The sequence below is a fragment of the Eriocheir sinensis genome, chromosome 6 (assembly GCF_024679095.1).
Source record: "Eriocheir sinensis breed Jianghai 21 chromosome 6, ASM2467909v1, whole genome shotgun sequence".
NCBI lineage: Eukaryota > Metazoa > Arthropoda > Malacostraca > Decapoda > Varunidae > Eriocheir > Eriocheir sinensis.
In genome coordinates, this window is record NC_066514.1 from 18,064,159 (window position 1) to 18,083,481 (window position 19,323).

Sequence of the window (19,323 nt, forward strand, 5' to 3'; positions counted from 1 at the left end):
ACTAAATTAATGCATATATAGTATGCATGAAATTGAAAATAATAATTATTTCATTAAAATAAACACTAGACACTCCTGTAAACATTAAATTATAGTAACATCTTAATAATACTTGCATATACTTTGTACTAAATAATCTCAACTTCAAAAATAATACAAACAACTTTGTATACATGAAATAATAGCATTATTTAGTACAGACCTGAGACAAAATGAGAATATAAAGAAATAAATTACACACACACACACCCCTTGGACAAGAAGTTCCGCATAGGAGGTTGCTGTGTGGTCTAGAGAATGGTTTGCTGAGATGGATGGAAAATATCTTGATTAATAGAGAGATGGGGAGCAGTAGTGCAAAAAGATTGGGAGTCATCGTGGAGGAAGGTCGAAGGTAAGTGCCCCAAGGATCAGTACTGGCACCAATCATGTTTTACGAAATCTATATAAATAATATGACAGTGTGAATAACTACATGAGCCTTTTTGCAGTTGTTGCCAAGTTGTTAAAAAAATGCTGAGTGAGGAAGAATTATTGGGTGATGCAGGAGGATCTGAACAAGATATTGAAGTGGAGTTACACAGATGGGAAATAGAGGTTTAATCTATAGAAATGTAAAAGTAATGGAGTTTGGAAAGAGTGTGAGAGAGTAAAAGGAAATGTATATGTGTTGAATGGTGAGGAGGTTGAGTAGATCAGAAAAAGGTAAAAAGATCCTAGGGTGTTACAGTGACTGGAAATTTTACTGAAGAGACTTATATTAGCAAAATTACAGGAAACATATAACTTAACATGTGAGAAGAATAAGACTGGCTTTTGCATATATGGTTGAAGAAGATGATCAGAGAGATGATTATATCACTGATTAGACCTAGACTGGGTATGCAGCTGTAGTGTGAATTAAGCCCTACAAGAAAAAGATATAAGGATGTTTGGAGAGGTTCATAGAGTGCCAACAAAGATTATTACTTGAAAGTATCAGGGGACTTGCCATGTGATGAAGATTGGCAAAGAAGTTGCATCTACCAACGTTGGAAAAAAAGGAGAAAGAGGGGACTTGATAACTTGATGGTATGGATTTACATGAGATACTATAGATGACATGGAAAGGAGAGTGAAAATGGTGATTATACTAGAAGAGAGACTTGATAAAAAAGTAGTTTCCTATATATAGACAAATTGATGTATGTAAACAGTTTGGATGAGGAGATAGTAAATGAAAAGAAGTATATGAAGTTCAAGGCTACAAGTTGGACACACACGCCATCTGTCGATGTGCTACCTAAATGTATTATCTAGGTAGCATTGACAGATGATCCCGACCACACTGGTCCACCATTCCATTGCAGCTGCCTGAATTCGCAGCTGTTGAGTCTCTGATGGAAACCTGGCCAGATGCCCTGCCAATCAGCTTAGGGACTGCTGATACCAGAGTAGAAGTTATAAAAACAGAGTTATCGGGTTCTGGTTCAGATTTGGAAGAGTCACCGGTACCACCGAAAATACCTAACATATTCCTCATAATCCCTTATCTTCCCCTCTGAATTGTCAACATTGAAGCATGCCAGTGGCACCTTCTATACTCGCTTCCTGGGGGTGTTAGTGTCACTACTAGCAATCATGGTACTATAGTGCTAGCTATCGAGGTGCTGGGCCTTACATTTATAATGAGAATGGGTAATCATAATAATAGCGGCCCTGGCAGTGCATTTTTAAAGGGGCTGAGTGTGGTGATAATTGCAACATTTTAGAATGTGCGACGAGGTTTTGACAAGCGGACGAGCGTGTTTATGTATCACAAGGGTGTATTTTCCTTGCTGACTACGATTTCTTCTAAGTCGATGGGCGTGGGGACTGCACATTTCAGGGCCGGAAAGGGAAGAGCGCGGGAAAATACGCACCATATACCGTCGTGCAGTCTTAAAATGTTGGTACAAATTAAGGAGCCCTTATAGATTACCAGTAGTTACTCTATTTTATATATACTCCATTGCAAACCCCCGTTATCTAAGATTAAAAAATACTATAAATTATACAGCCCAGCAGCAGGCAGGTAGCCTGTTTAAAGTTCTATTGATTGTTTCTTGTTGGGTGTTTTTAATTTCAAATGACTGATTTTGAGTAGTATTGCTTTTGGGGTGGGGAGGGCGAAGGGGTTGTTGCAGTTAAGTATGATTTATGACAGAAGAATGTAACATCAGTTAAAGCATATCAAATTCACCCCCAAAAATACTTATGTTCATATATTACAGTAAAATGTAAAGGAAAAAATTTACCTATAATTTATTTACTTTAGGTCCAGATCCACATCATGTATAGTGACAAAACTTAGGTTGTAGTACATGAAGTCAACTTTGCATTGTTGTATGTTAATTACGTAACCTTTATGAGCCAGGAGCCAGGGGGGTCAACCTAGCTGGAAAGGTAACAATTCATAACCCACATAAACAATGGTCTTGTGTCTGCCCATGCATACAGAAAACTGAATCTGCCGGGCCTGCCAGTGGTGAGCAAGGTCATGAGGTCATGTCAAGTTAGCAGCCCCACATAGCATTTATTAAGACCCGGCAGGATAGTCACTGAATGACTCCAATGGACAAGACAAACAACACATTTCCGACAAAAGAATTTGGCTAATATTAACGGTTTTGTCTGTAAAATGGTCAAAGGATTCAGAAATATGGTTCAAATGGCGTCTTTTTATGGCAATTGAACAACTTTGACCATTTTTTACAGACAAACCGTTAACATTTAGCAAATTATCAGAATGAATCGTTTGTCATGTCCCATTGGAGTCTCAACCCCCTGGCTCCCCGGTCTAAAAATGAATTAAGGTTGGGCTGGTGTAGTAAAGATGACAAACTAGTATCTGCATTGCCTTAACCCCCACAAGCCCCAAAGCCTGATGGCAGCGTTCAGGAGGGAAGGTGGATGAGATGTGGACATAAGGTATATATCTTCCTAAATGAATAATACAGGACACTATATGCAACATAGAGACACCTGCTGGCCGGGCTTCCATGTTAGGAAGCAGAGACCAGCATCGACCTGCTATTCTTTGTGCCTTATATTACAAGCTAAGCTGGTGAAGGCACCAGTGATCTGGCTTTGGCGACACCATTCTTCATCTACTTGGTTGCTTTATGGAGCTGGTGGGCTGTGAGATTTTAGCCTCTACAGACGTTATCAGGTGTTTTTTTTACAACAAAAGGGGTAGCTCAGGAGCACACAAAAAGAAAGCAATAATGAAAAAAAAAAAGCCGCTACTCGCTGCTCTAAAAAAGAAACAAAGAAGATTGTGGCCAGAAATTCATATAACGTATTTTTACCCTCTTTATTCTTTCTTTTTTTATTCAATATTCTCATAAATTTCTGCCGGTGTGTGTGTGTGTGTGTGTGTGTGTGTGTGTGTGTGTGTGTGTGTGTGTGTGTGTGTGTGTGTGTGTGTGTGTGTTTACAACAAAGGAGACAGCTAAAGGGCACAAAAAGAACAATAATAAAAAAAGCCCGCTACTCGCTGCTCCAAAAAAGAATCAAAAGAGGTAGCCGAAAGAAAGGTCAATTTCGGGAGGAGAGGTGTCCTGATACCCTCCTTTTGAAAGAGTTCAAGTCGTAGGCAGGAGGAAATACAGATAAAGGAAGATTGTTCCAGAGTTTACCAGTGTGAGAGATGAAAGAGTGAAAATGCTGGTTAACTCTTGCATAAGAAGTTTGGACACTATAGGGATGAGCATGAGTAGAAAGTCGCGTGCAGCGGGGCCGCAGGAGGAGTCATGCAGTTAGCAAGTTCAGAAGAGCAGTCAGCGTGGAAATATCGATAGAAGATAGAAAGAGAGGCAACATCGCGGCGGAATTTAAGAGGTAGAAGACTATAAGTAGAAGGAGGAGAGCTGAGGAGACGAAGAGCCTTAAACTCCACTCTGCCCAGAAGAGCTGTGTGAGTGGAGCCCCACACGTGAGATGCATACTTTATACGTGTGTCTGTGTGTGTGTGTGTGTGTGTGTGTGTGTGTGTGTGTGTGTGTGTGTGGTGCTGAGAGAGAGAGAGAGAGAGAGAGAGAGAGAGAGAGAGAGAGAGAGAGAGAAGATACAGGCAGACAGACAGACAGAGACACACACACACACACACACACACACACACACACACACACACACACACACACACACACACATAAACACCAACCCCCCCACACACACACAAAGAACGCCAAAACGAAAACTCAATCTCAATTAGTAAAAACAAAAAATCACATCCACCACAAAAAAAAAAAAATGCATCACAAAAAAACACAACAAAAAAACGAAAAAAAAAAAGGATAATACAAACAACAACGCAGCGGTCGGTAATTGAATCTCACTGGCACGTTTCAATTTTGGGCCACGTCGTAATAATGAGTCCGCTGTCCTGCTCACGCCTCCCGGACTGGTGGCAACGACGAGGAGACAAGGGGGGAGGAAGGCAAACCAACGCCCATAACAAGTACATCATGACTCACACGCTTATTACTGTGTTGGTTAATGAGGGATAGTTATTATTTGCCCAATGGACCAGGGGGCGGAGAGGGGGCTGAGGTAAGGGAGAATGGGGCGAGAGGGGATTGCGTCGAGGCGTGATTGTGTCGGGGAGAAGGGGGTTGGGGAGGGGTAGAGAGGGAGCTGGGGCGAGAGGGGGTCGGGGCAGGGTTGAGAGGTAGATCGGGGTGAGGGGGGAAGGCATGTGGATTAATTCTGAGGTCCATATGAACAAACTCTTCGAGGCAGAGGTTGTCGGGGTTTCCATGGGTGTTTTCCTGAGCCTGGCGGTAGTTTTGCAAGGCTTCCGCGCCGTGAAAACACTCTTGACAACCCAACGTTTAATACTTAGGTCGCTATTATCAAACTCTTCGAAGCCTTAGTTCATCTATTGTAAGAACTCGCAGAGGTTTTAGGAGTTTTCATGGGTGGTTTCTAAGGCTTCCGCGCCATGAAAACACTCTTGACATCCCAATGTTTAATACTTAGGTCGCTATTATCAAACTCTTCAAAGCCTTAGTTCATCTATTGTAAGAACTCGCAGAGGTTTTAGGAGTTTTCATGGGTGGTTTCTAAGGCTTCCGCGCCATGAAAACACTCTTGACATCCCAATGTTTAATACTTAGGTCGCTGTTATCAAACTCTTCGAAGCCTTAGTCCATCTACTTCAAAAGGCTCTCAGAGGTTGTCGGGGTTTCCATGGGTGTTTTCCTGAGCCTGGCGGTAGTTTTGTGAGGCTTCCGCGCCATCAAAACTCTTGACAACCCGACGTTTAATACTTGTATCCCTATTATCAAACTTTTCGAAACCTTAGTCCATCTATTTACTGAGGCTCAAGCAGATGATGTAGGGGTTTCCATGGGTGGTTTCATGACCAGGGCGGTAGTTTTGCAAGGCTTCCGCGCTGTGAAAACACTCTTGACAACTCGACATTTAATACTTAGGTCCATATTATCATACTCTTCGAAGCCTTAGTCCATCTATTTACAAAGGCTCTCGCATATGTTACTGGATTTTCCACGGGTGGCTTCATGACCCTGGAGGTAGTTTTGCAAGGTGCCGCGCCGTGAACAGGAAAACACTCATGACATCCCAACGAAGCTCCTCTCTGGCCTTGAAAAACGTTAGTAACACGAGCCGCAAACGTTCGATAATGCAGTGATAAACCTCAGGTAAATACTGCAGCTGGTAAATGAGAGGAACAGTTAAGCATTAAACATCAAGAAAAAAACAATCTATATTAAGCCAATGAGTCAAGAGGTCATACTTTTTTTTCTGCATTAATTTATTCCCAATGAAAACGCTGTTAATTATTTTTGCAAGTGTCGTAAATTAATAAAGCGATGGACAGACTAGTTTTGAACGGGATTTGAGTTGTTATTGTTTTGTGAAATACTGATGAAAGGTCAATGCACTTAGAGAAACTTGCGAACTCCCTCCCCCTCTCTCTCAAACACACAATCACACACACACACACACACACACACACACACACACACACACACACACACACACACACACACACACACACACACACACATTTTAGCTCCTTTATTTTTATACACTTTCGGCTCTCACAACAATTATTTCCCAAGGCCACAAAGGATATGAATCGGTGTTTTTTTTCACGTTCATGGTGCAGAAGGCGGGGGCTGGAAGGATAGCAAGACGGCCCCGCGTCCAGGAGGATGCGAGTTCAATCCCCGACCGGTGCCACCAAGCTGGGATTTTTCAGCCGCCGCCGAGTGGCTTAAAACTATCCACATGCTGTCCAGAAGACCACCTATCAACCCGGACTCTAGATTCTAGGATTAAAGATGAGCTCCGGGAGGGCAGCATGAGCCAATGCAAGATGGCGCCACTATAAACACTCGCCTGCGCCAGAACGGGCTGGGCCGACCATCAGGACCCACCGGAAAGAAGCCTTGGACCGACCATCAGGATCCACCGGAAACAAGCCTACCGGCGCAATAGGCCGCGACGTAAAAAAAAAAAAAAAAAAAAAAAAAAAAAAAACTATCACTAGGCTCATGAAACTACCCATGGAAATACCCACACAACCTCTACCAAAGCCTTATAAAACTACCCATGGAAATACAAACACAACCTCTACCAAAGCCTTATAAAACTACCCATGGAAATACCCACACAACCTCTACCAAAGCCTTATAAAACTACCCATGGAAATACCCACACAACCTCTACCAAAGCTTTATAAAACTACCCATGGAAATACAAACACAACCTCTACCAAAGCCTTATAAAACTACCCATGGAAATACTAACATAACCTCTACCAAAGCCTTATAAAACTTACCCATGGAAATACTAGCACAACCTCTACGAAAACCTTATAAAACTACCCATGGAAATACTAACACAACCTCTACCAAAGCCTTATAAAACTACCCAAGGAGATAGCCACACAGCCTCTACCAAAGCCTTATAAAACTTACCCATGGAAATACTAGCACAACCTCTACGAAAACCTTATAAAACTACCCATGGAAATACTAACACAGCCTCTACCAAAGCCTTATAAAACTTAACCATGGAAATACTAACACAACTTCTACGAAAGCCTTATAAAACTACCCATGGAAATACTAACAAAACCTCTACGAAAGCCTTATAAAACTACCCATGGAAATACTAACAAAACCTCTACGAAAGCCTTATAAAACTACCCATGGAAATACTAACAAAACCTCTACCAAAGCCTTATAAAACTACCCATGGAAATACTAACACAACCTCTACCAAAAACCTTATAGAACTACCCATGGAAATACTAACACAACCTCTACCAAAAGCCTTATAGAACTACCCATGGAAATACGAACACAACCTCTACCAACCTCATGAAACTACCATGGAAATAGTCACACAATCTCTACCAAAGCCATATAAAACTACCCATGGAAATACTAACAACCTCTACCAAAGCCTAATAAAACTACCCATGGAAATACTAACACAACCTCTACCAAAGCCTTATAAAACTACCCATGGAAATACTAACACAACCTCTACCAAAGCCTTATAAAACTACCCATGGAAATACTAACACAACTAATACGAAAACCTTATAAAACTACCCATGGAAATACTAACACAACCTCTACGAAAGCCTTATAAAACTACCCATGGGATACTAACACAACCTCTACCAAAGCCTTATAAAACTTACCCATGGAAATACTAACACAACCCCTACCAAAGCCTTATAAAACTTACCCATGGAAATACTAACACAACCTCTACGAAAGCCTTATGAAACTAACTATGAAAATACTAACACAACCTCTACCAAAGCCTTATAAAACTACCCATGGAAATACTAACACAACTTCTACGAAACCCTTATAAAACTACCCATGGAAATACTAACACAACCTCTACCAAAGCATTATAAAACTACCCATGGAGATACTAACACAACCTCTACCAAAGTCTTATAAAACTATCCATGGAATACTAACACAACCTCTACCAAAGTCTTATAAAAGTACCCACGGAAATACCCACACAACCTCTACCATTGCTTTATAAAACTATCCATGGAAATACTAACACAACTTCAACCAAAGACTTATAAAACTACCCATGGAAATACTTACACAACCTCTAGCAAATATATAAAGCTACCCATGGAAATACTAACACAACCTCTACCAAAGCCTTATAAAACAACCCATGGAGATACTAACACAACTTCATCCTAAGCCTTATAAAACTACCCATGGAAATACTAACACAACAGCTACCAAAGCCTTATAAAACTACCCATGGAAATACTAGCACAACCTCTACCAAAGACATAAAACTACCCATGGAAATACTAACACAACCTCTACCAAAGCCTTATAAAACTACCATGGAGATATCCACAAAACCTCTACCAAAGCCTTATAAAACAACCCATGGAGATACTAACACAACTTCATCCAAAGCCTTATAAAACTACCCATGGAAATACTAACACAACCTCTACCAAAGCCTTATAAAACTACCCATGGAATATCCACACAACCTCTACCAAAGCCTTATAAAACTACCCATGGAAATACTAGTACAACATCTACGAAAGTCTTATAAAACTACCCATGGAGAAATCCACACAACCTCTACCAAAGCCTTATAAAACTACCCATGGAAATACTAACACAACCTACACCAAAGCCTTATAAAACTACCCATGAAATACTAGCACAACTCCTCCGAAAGCCTTATGAAACTACCCATGGAAATACTAACACAACTTCAGCCAAAGCCTTAAAAAACTACCCATGAAATACTTGCACAACCTCTACGAAAGCCTTATGAAACTACCCATGGAGACACAAACACAACTTCAACCAAAGCCTTAAAAAACTACCCATGAAATACTAACACAACCTCTACGAAAGCCTTATGAAACTACCCATGGAAATACTAACACAACTTCAACCAAAGCCTTAAAAAACTACCCATGAAATACTAACACAATCCCTACGAAAGCCTTATGAAACTACCTGTGGAGACACTAACACAACCTCTACCAAAGCCTTATAAAACTACCCATGGAGATACCAACACAACCTATACAAAAACTTTATGAAACTACCCATGTAAATACTACCACACAACCTATGCAAAAACTTTATGAAACTACCCATGGAGATATCCATACAACCTCTACCAAAGCCTTGTAAAACTACCCATGGAAATACTAACATAACCTCTACGAAAGCCTTATAAAACTACCCATGGAAATACTAAAACAACCTCTACCAAATCCTTATAAAACTACCCATGGAGATACTAACACAACCTCTACCATAGCTTTATAAAACTATCCATGGAAATACTAACACAACCTCAACCAAAGACTTATAAAACTACCCATGGAAATACTAACACAACCTCTACCAAAGACATAAAACTACCCATGGAAATACTAACACAACCTCTACCAAAGCCTTATAAAACAACCCATGGAGATACTAACACAACTTCATCCAAAGCCTTATAAAACTACCCATGAAATACTAACACAACCTCTACCAAAGCCTTATAAAACTACTCATGGAATATCCACAACCTCTACCAAAGCGTTATAAAACTACCCATGGAAATGTTAACACAACCTCTACGAAATCCTTATAAAACTACCCATGGAGAAATCCACACAACCTCTACGAAAGCCTTATAAAACTACCCATGGAGAAATCCACACAACCTCTACCAAAGCCTTATAAAACAATCCATGGAAATACTAACACAACCTTAACCAAAGCCTTATAAAACTATCCATGAAATACTAACATAACCCCTACGAAAGCCTTATGAAACTACCCATGGAAATACTAACACAACCTCAACCAAAGCCTTAACAAACTACCCATGAAATACTAACACAACCCCTACGAAAGCCTTATGAAACTACCCATGGAAATACTAACACAACCTCAACCAAAGCCTTATAAAACTACCCATGGAAATACTAACACAACCTCTACGAAAGCCTTATAAAACTACCCATGGAATACTAACACAACCTCTACCAAAGCCTTTTTAAAACTACCCATGGAGATACTAACACAACCTCTACGAAAGCCTAATGAAACTACCCATGGGTGGCCGAATTGGTAGAGTACTGGGCCCACATTCACCGCGTGATGGACGACGCGGGTTCGAATCCTCACGCTACCACTCCAGTTTTCAGTCACCGCCGAGTGGCTTAAAACTACCCACATGCTGTCCTGAAGACCACCCATCAACCCGGACTCTAGAGGAAGCCGTCCAAGCGAATCAAGAACGAGTTCCGGGGGGCAGCATGAGCCAATGCAAGATGGCGCCACTATAAACACTCGCCTGCGCCAAAACGGTCTGGGCCGACCATCAGGCCCCACCTGGAAGAAGCCTTGGGGCGCCCATCAGGCCCCACCAGGAAGATGCCTACAGGCGCAACAGGCAGCGACGTAAAAAAAAAAAAAAAAAAAAAAAAAAATAAGGAAATACTAACACAACCTCAACGAAAGCCTTATGAAGCTACCTAAGGATATACCCACACAACCTCTACCAAAGCCTTATAAAACTCCCCATGGAAATACTAACACAACCTCTACGAAAGCCTTACCAAACGTGGGTGTGTAAACTCCGAAATATTTAAGAATACCACCCAAAGTAATCCAAGTTTTGTCCCATCGGCGTCTTGTTGCTTCTTGCGTGAGGATAGGCGACCTGTTGTAACTCAGGAATGGAGACGTGGCTTTTATGACACTCAATAACATTTATCTTGTAGCTTCAGGAAAATCTACTAAACGAGGGAACATGAGAGGGAGGGAGGTGGAGCTAGAGAGATAGATAGATATACATTGATGGATGGATAGATAGATAGAGTAGATGAGAGACAGAGAACCAGGTGATTTAATGACTGAAAAAGTGAGTGAGTGAGTGAGCGAGCGAGTGATTGAATGCCTGATGCAGCGAGTGACCTACTGATTAACTGACTGACTGAGTGCCGGAGACTGGCAGACTGACTAACTGGTTGAAGGAGCGATTGATTGGCTGACGGACAGACAACGACAGAAAGACACACACAATGGCTGACAAGGAATGAATACAGAAAACTGAGTAATATTAAACGTTGGGAAGGGAACGACCGGAAGAAAATAGAAGGAAGAGAAGGAAGTGACCGAAAGTGAAAATCTAGAGAGAGAGTCTATCTGGACAGGAGAGTTTCTCTTAAACATATTGCATTGAAGGTGATCGCTAATTTAGCATGTTAGGGGAGGCGGTGGCTGAGTGGTTAGCGTGCCGGCGTATGAAGTAGACAGAGCTGAAGCGCAGGGCGTGGGTGGTTTGCTGTTGCCTGAAGGCGGTTGTAATATCAATTTGCCGGGGAGAGTTGAAAATTAATGAGACCTGCCTCCACCTTTTCTTGGTTGTCGGTCCTCTCCAGCCATAAGCCACACTTGTTTCATCCCACTCCCCACAGTTACTTTAATGTTCGTTCTGTTTCTCATTTCGTATTTATCTAGCTACACATTTATAGATAAAGACAGATATTATTTCTTCTATTCCTCTGGTCACTAGACTTACAAACCTACCCATGGAAACACCCACACCACAACCCCTACGAAGAGGCCTTGTCAAACCATCTATAGGCTCATAAAACTACCCATGGAAACACCCACACTACAAACCATACGAAGACTTGTTAAACTATCACTGGGCTCATAAAACTACCCATGGAAACACCCACACTACAACTCATACGAAGCCTTGTCAAACTCTCTGGCCTCATAAAACTACCCATAGAAACACCCACACTACAACTCATACGAAGCCTTGTCAAACTATCTCTAGCCTCATAAAACTACCCATGGAAACACCCACACCACAACTCATACGAAGCCTTGTCAAACTATCTCTAGGTTCATATAACTACCCATGGAAGCACCCACACTACAACTCATACGAAGCCTTGTCAAACTATCTCTAGGTTCATATAACTACCCATGGAAGCACCCACACTACAACTCATACGAAGCCTTGTCAAACTATCTCTAGTTTCATATAACTACCCATGGAAACACCCACACCACAACCCCTACGAAGCCTTGTCAAATGTTTGGTTGGGCGTCGATATGTTGAAGATAAATGAAAAACAACACTGCTAAATAAAAGTATCTGGCTTCGAAACTCAATGAAAAAAAGTTTGTAAGATAAAATTCCAAACTTACAGTACGCTGAGTTCGGGGGTTTGGTGTTCATCCTGTGAGACGTACCTGAAGAAGAAAGAGAAAAGCATGTTAGAGGTAATGGGATTGTCAGGTTAGGCAAGGCAAGACAGGATAGTAAGACAGCATGTTAGAGGTAATGGGACTGTCAGGTTAGGCAAGGCAAGAGGAGAACTAAAAAGCATGTTAGAGGTACTGGGATTGACAGGTGAGGCAAGGGAAGACAGGAGAATAAAAAGCATGTTAGATTTTTTTTTTTTTTTTTTTTTATTTTTTTTTTTTTTACAGCTATGGTGACAGTGCAAGGGCGTAATGAAAAAAATAAAAAAAGGCCAGCTACTTGCTGCTCCAGAACAGAGGTTAAAGGAGTGTTCGAAATCAGAGGTCAATTTCGGGAGGAGAGGTGTCCTGATACCCTTCTCTTGAAAGAATTCAAGTCATAGACAGGAGGAAATACAGATGAAGGAAGATTGTTCCAGAGTTTACCAGCGTGAGGGATGAAAGAGTGAAGATGCTGGTTAACTCTTGCATAAGGGGTTTGGACAGTGTAGGGATGAGCATGAGTAGTAAGTCTTGTGCAGCGGGGCCGCGGGAGGGGGGAAGGCATGCAGTTTGCAAGTTCAGAAGAGCAGTCAGCATGAAAATATCGATAGAAGACAGAAAGAGAGGCAACATGGCGGCGGAATTTGAGACGTAAAAGACTATCAGTATGAGAAGGAGAGCTGATGAGACGAAGAGCCTTTGATTCCACTCTGTCAAGGAGAGCTGTGTGAGTGGCCCCCCCCGACACATGAGATGCATACTCCATACGAAGGCGGACAAGGCCCCTGCAAATGGACAGCATCTGTGCGGGGGAGAAGAACTGGCGGAGACGGTACAGAATGCCCAGCCTCGAGGAAGCTTATTTAGTAAGAGATGAGATATGAAGTTTCCAGTTGCGATTTTGAGTTAAGGATAGACCGAGGATGTTTAGTGTTGAGGAAGGTGATAGCTGGGTGTTGTCAAAGAATAGGGGATAGTTGTTTGGAAGATTGTGTCGAGTGGATAGGTGGAGAAACTGTGTTTTTGAGGCGTTGAAGGACACCAGGTTCCTCTTGCCCCAATCGGAAATAATAGTAAGGTCTGAGGCTAAGCGTTCTGAAGCCTCCAGCCTTGAGTCGTTAAGTTCCTGTAGGGTGGGTCTTCTAGCAGAGTGGAATCATCAGCGTAGGAATGAATAGGACAGTTGTTAGAGGTATTGGGACTGTCAGGTCAGGCAAGGCAAGACAGGATATTGAAATAGCATGCTAGAGGTATTGGGATTGTCAGGTTAAGCAAGGGAAGAGGATAATTAAAAAGCAAGTTAGAGAGGTATTGGTGTTGTCAGGTTAGGCAAGGCAAGACAGGAGAATAAAAAAAATAAAATTGTTAGAGGTATTGGGGTTGTCAGGTTAGGCAAGGCAAGACAGGAGAATAAAAAAAAAATTGTTAGAGGTATTGGGGTTGTCAGGTTAGGCAAGGCAAGACAGGAGAATAAAAAAAAAAAATTGTTAGAGGTATTGGGGTTGTCAGGTTAGGCAAGGCAAGACAGGAGAATAAAAAAACATGTTAGAGGTATTGGGATTGTCAGGTTAGGCAAGGCAAGACAGGAGAATTAAAAAGCAAGTTAGAGAGGTATTGGGACTGTCAGGTTAGGCAAGGCAAGAGAAGAATAAAAAAGCATGTTAAAGGTACGGGGATTGACAGGTTAGGCAAGGCAAGACAGGAGAATAAAAAAAACATGTTAGAGGTATTGGGACTGTCAGGTGAGACAAGGCAGGACAGGAGATTAAAAGAAGATGCTAGAGGTAATGGGATTGTCGGATAAGGCAAGGCAGGATAATAAAATAACATGTTAGAGGTATTGGGATTGTCAGATAAGGCAAGACAAGACGGAAAAAAAAAAACATGTTAGAGGTATTAGGATTGTCAGATTAGGCAAGGGAAGATATTAAATTTATACTTTTGTCATCTGGTGTAGTTAATATTAGGTTAAAAGTTAGTGTCTATCGTAGTAAAGTGGAGGAAGGGCGACCATTTTGATAATTTGAGAAGGAAAATCAATCGTTTTACTCAGTTTTGATTTGTGGTGTTGTTTAGGATGTCGTGTGGCAACGATAATATTTGGAAAAAGGTTGGTACCAATTGTAGTAAAGAGGTGGGCGGCGACTAACAATGGGAACTTCATAAGTAATATTTATTTTTTATTCAGTTTTAATATGAGGTGTAGTTCAGATAGATGGGCTTGAGAATGATGGCGCGGGTACACGGTGTATCGGAGCTCACACCTTGCTACAGAGCTTGGTCCTGCGGCACGTCTCCTTGGGACCACAATTAACCCTCCCGTGCAGGCGAGTAGTGCCGCGAGTCTGATCAAACCTCTCGAGCACTGAGCACCAGGACGGACGCTGCTCTGGTATTTACCGCCCGGGGAAGATTCTACTCAACTCAAACAGGACGGACGCTGCTCTGGTATTTACCGCTCAACTCAATTTACAGCTCAACTCAATTTACAGCTCAACTCAATTTACAACCCAACTCAATATACAACTCAACTCAATTTACAACACAACTCAATTTACAACCCAACTCAATTTACAACTCAACTCAATTTACAACCCAACGCAATTTACAACTCAACTCAATTTACAACCCACCGCAATTTACAACTCAACTCAATTTACAACTCAACTCAATTTACAACTCAACTCAATTTACAACTCAACTCAATTTACAGCTCAACCTCAACTCTGATATTTACCGCTCGGGAAAGACTCTACTCAACTCATCTAATTAGGGAAATATACTTTGTACGTACTAATTAATCAGATTCATACTAGGGAGGAGATGATTAAATATGCGACGTGAACCTGTGCCATTATATTAATTAGTTTTAACAAGGGAAGAAGAAAAAAAAAATCATCGCTTTCGACCCAACTGAAAAACAAATTCAATTTTTTATAATATCAATAATCTTTTCCGGCTTACGGTACTTATTTAATGATATGTTCTTCACTTCAGTTACTTTGTTAGATATCAAAAACATATTATTTTCTGTACGTGTGTGTGTGTGTGTGTGTGTGTGTGTGTGTGTGTGTGTGTGTGTGTGTGTTGCATTATGTATACGCGCCACATAAGTGATTGGGGGAAAATCCTCGTAATGGCAGTAACCGTCGGCAGTTCCGCGGAATCTGTAATTTGTGTTCGGCTTTCGGGGCACCGCGGCGTTTTGCCCTCGCTGATAACACGGGGCCGAGGAAAGTGGTTTTAAGATAATGAAAAGATAAGATGGTGTAATTTACCATGGACCAACTATTTTTTTAATACTAATAATTTTAAATTCTGAAAAAAACATGAACGTTGTAACCAATATGTTATGGAAGTTCCCACGTGCTGGCTGTACACTCTCAAAACTAGACCATGAGGCGACACTTCCCCGAACACACCACAACACCTGCCCCCAAAAAGCATCAGCCAAGCACACAGGAGGCACGCACGCACGCACACACGCATAACACACGCATAAGCGCTCTCTCTCTCTCTCTCTCTCTCTCTCTCTCTCTCTCTCTCTCTCTCTCTCTCTCTCTCTCTCTCTCTCTCTCTCTGTGTGTGTGTGTGTGTGTGTGTGTGTGTGTGTGTGTGTGTGTGTGTGTGTGTGTGTGTGTGTGTGTGTGTGTGTTTCTGTCTGTCCGTATGTCTCTCTCTCTCTCTCTCTCTCTCTCTCTCTCTCTCTCTCTCTCTCTCTCTCTCTCTCTCTCTCTCTCTCTCTCTCTCTCTCTCTCTCTCTCTCTCTCTCTCTCTCTCTCTCTCTCTCTCTCTCTCTCGCTAATGAACATAAGCTCCTTCATAGTACAATCAGCAGCTCCGTACAAATTACCTTGAGACAACTTCTTCTGGCCTGCAAGACTTCTGAGGCTGACTTTATACTTCATACGCACGACTATTACATTTTTAAGTTCAAGCAAGAAAGGCCGCACAGTTATCCCCTTCGAGTCATTTTCCGCCAATACTGTACAAAGGAATAACTTAATTGTAAAGTTGACACAGGTATAGTTTATGCACGCAAAGCGAAATAGTTCAAGCAAGAGGAGAGTGCCGAGACACCTCCCCTCCCGAAATTGACCTCTTTTGGCAACTCTTCTGAACACTTTTTTATAGGGACAGTGATTAGCTGGCTCTTTTTTATCATTACTATTTTTATTTTGCCTTTGAGCTGCTTCCTTTACTGTAAACACACACACACACACACACACACACACACACTAACACCCGACAGGAAACGCAGAGAGCGGCAGGCGGGAAGGAGCCAGGCGATATCGGGCGGGCTGCCTGTCACTCCACGAAGGGCTGACTAATCTGGCTGAGGCGAGGGGGAGGCCTGACAATGTGTTTATAACGTATGCCATTATGGCCTGACACACCGCCTGCATAACACACACACACACACACACACACACTTAGCATACATACGCACAGATAGATAGATAGATAGATAAATAGATACACACCCAAATATATATGGAAACATGGAAACATGGACTAGCAGGCAGCAGAAAGCCTGTTGGCTCATTACTAGGCTGCCTGCGTTCAGTGATTTAATCAATCCGTTTGCCATAGGAGTGGCTTGCAGGGAAGGATTAAAGCACTTGTGTACCTACTCTTGGGAACGTTCAGTTTACACCCGTTGCAGCAAAGTGGCGATCAATGCGTTTCTTGAAGGAGTTGATGGTCTCTGCGCTAACCACTTCTGAAGGAAGGCTGTTCCAGTGGCGAACAACTCTATTTGAGAAATAACTCCTGCCGATGTCGGTATTGCATCGCTTTGCTTGAATTGTTTTTCCGTTGTTTCTTGTTCTCAGGTTAGTTTGTAGCGTGAAGAGTTTGGAGTGATCAACGTTGCTGAGCTTGTTCAGGTACTTAAAGACTTGTATCATGTCTCCCCGCAGTCGTCTCTTTTCCAACGTGAAGAGGTTGAGTCGCTCGAGTCGTTCTTCATAGGGTTTCGTCCTCAGTGATGGTATCATCTTCGTGGCGCGGCGCTGTACTCTCTCAAGTAATTCAATGTCTTTCCTGTAATTAGGAGACCAGAATTGCACGGCGTATTCCAGGTGGGGCCTTACCAGCGAATTATACAAGGATAACATAACTCCCGGCGTCTTGTATTCGAAGTTTCTCGATATGAACCCAAGCATTGTATTGGCTTTCTTACAGGCGGACTTGCAGTGTTTTGTTTGTTTCAAGTCACTGCTGATGGTGACCCCGAGGTATCTTTCCTCTTGCACAACATGTAGTGGTTCGCCACCCATGTGGTATATGTGGTTGCTGTTTCTGGATCCGATATGCATTACTTTACATTTGGCAGTGTTGAAGGACATTTGCCATTTTTCTGACCACCGAGTGATCAGGTCCAGGTCTCTCTGGATAATTTCGCAGTCTGCCGTCGTGAGGGCCTTCCCACCCACCTTTGTGTCGTCGGCAAATTTTGAAAGGTTGGATTTTAATCCTAGTTCTAGGTCGTTGATATATATGATGAAAAGTATGGGTCCCAGCACTGACCCCTGTGGCACTCCACTTGTGACCGGGAGCCACTCGGAGGCCTGTCCGTTGAGTGCAACTCGTTGTTTTCTTTCAGTGAGCCAGTCTTTGATCCACGCTGTCAGATCGTCGCCTAATCCCGCCGACTTAAGTTTCTTGAGGAGTCTTTCATGTGGCACTTTGTCAAAGGCTTTCTGAAAGTCTAAATATATAACATCACTGGGGATATGATTATCCCAGTTTTCATAGATACCTTGGAAGAAGTCCAATAAATTGGTTAAGCATGAGCGCTTGTTCCTGAAACCGTGCTGAGCATCGGAAATGATGTTGTTGTCTTCAAGGAACCTAACGAGTTTGTCTCTGATGATCTTCTCGAGGATTTTACCCGCCACTGAGGTCAAGCTGATTGGTCTGTAGTTTAGGGCCACACTTTTGTCTCCCGTTTTGTATATCGGTGTTACGTTCGATTGTTTCCAGTCTTTCGGGACTTTGTTTTGTTGTAGTGACTGATTGTAGATGGCGGTGAGTGGCTTGAGGATTTGCTGCTTGAGTTCCTTGAGCAGCCTGGGTGACAAGTCGTCGGGTCCGGTAGACTTGTCTCGAGTTTGTCTAGGTACTTTTTCACATCCCGTTCGTCGATTGTACCAATTTCTAGGGGAGTGATTCCCATCGGTGGGGAAGGGCTCTCGGGTACGGACTGGGTATTCTCGACCGTGAACACAGACGCCAAGTTCCTGTTTAGGATTTCGACCATTTGTCTACCGTCCTGTGTTAGTACGTCACTTTCATCTTTTAGGGGACCGATATTGCTTTTTGTCTTCTTTTTGGTTCTTATATACGTGAAGAACTTTTTCGGGTTGGACTTGGCTTCGCGTGCAATTTGCTTTTCATAGTCGCGTTTACTCTGGCGAATGAGTGTTCTGCAAGCTCTGAGGCTTTGATGGTACTGTTCGCGTGCCTCGTCAGTGCTGTTTTCCTTTAGCAAGTTGTATTTTCTCTTCTTCAAATTAATCGCCCGTCGAACTTGGGTAGTCATCCATGGTGTGCTTGTGGCATTATTTGTTCTCCTTGTCTTCATGGGAACAGTCGTTCTCTCTACCTGCAGAAGTTTGTTCTTAAAGCCGTTCCACGCGCCGTCCACCGGAGTGAGGTTCATGGGTTCCCAAGTTGTCTGGGTTAGCAGCTCACGAGCAAAGTTAAAATTGGCTTTTTTGTAGTCTGGAATCTTGGACGTGTTTTCGGTGAGTTCATGGTCTGTTCTGATTTTTAGGCGAATTAGGTGATGGTCGCAACCATCCAATTTTTCGCCGACTTGACATTCACGTGTGAGATCTGAATCACTCACGAGTACTAGGTCTAATAAGTTATTTTCCCTCGTCGGTTGGGTAACAATCTGAGTAAGAAAAGTGTCCTCTAACATTTCGAGCAATCTGTTACCCTCCGATCTCCAATCATCGTGGTCCAGTCAATGTTGGAACAGTTAAAGTCCCCGATAATGACTGACTGTTTGTTTTGTGTTATGGTGTGAATT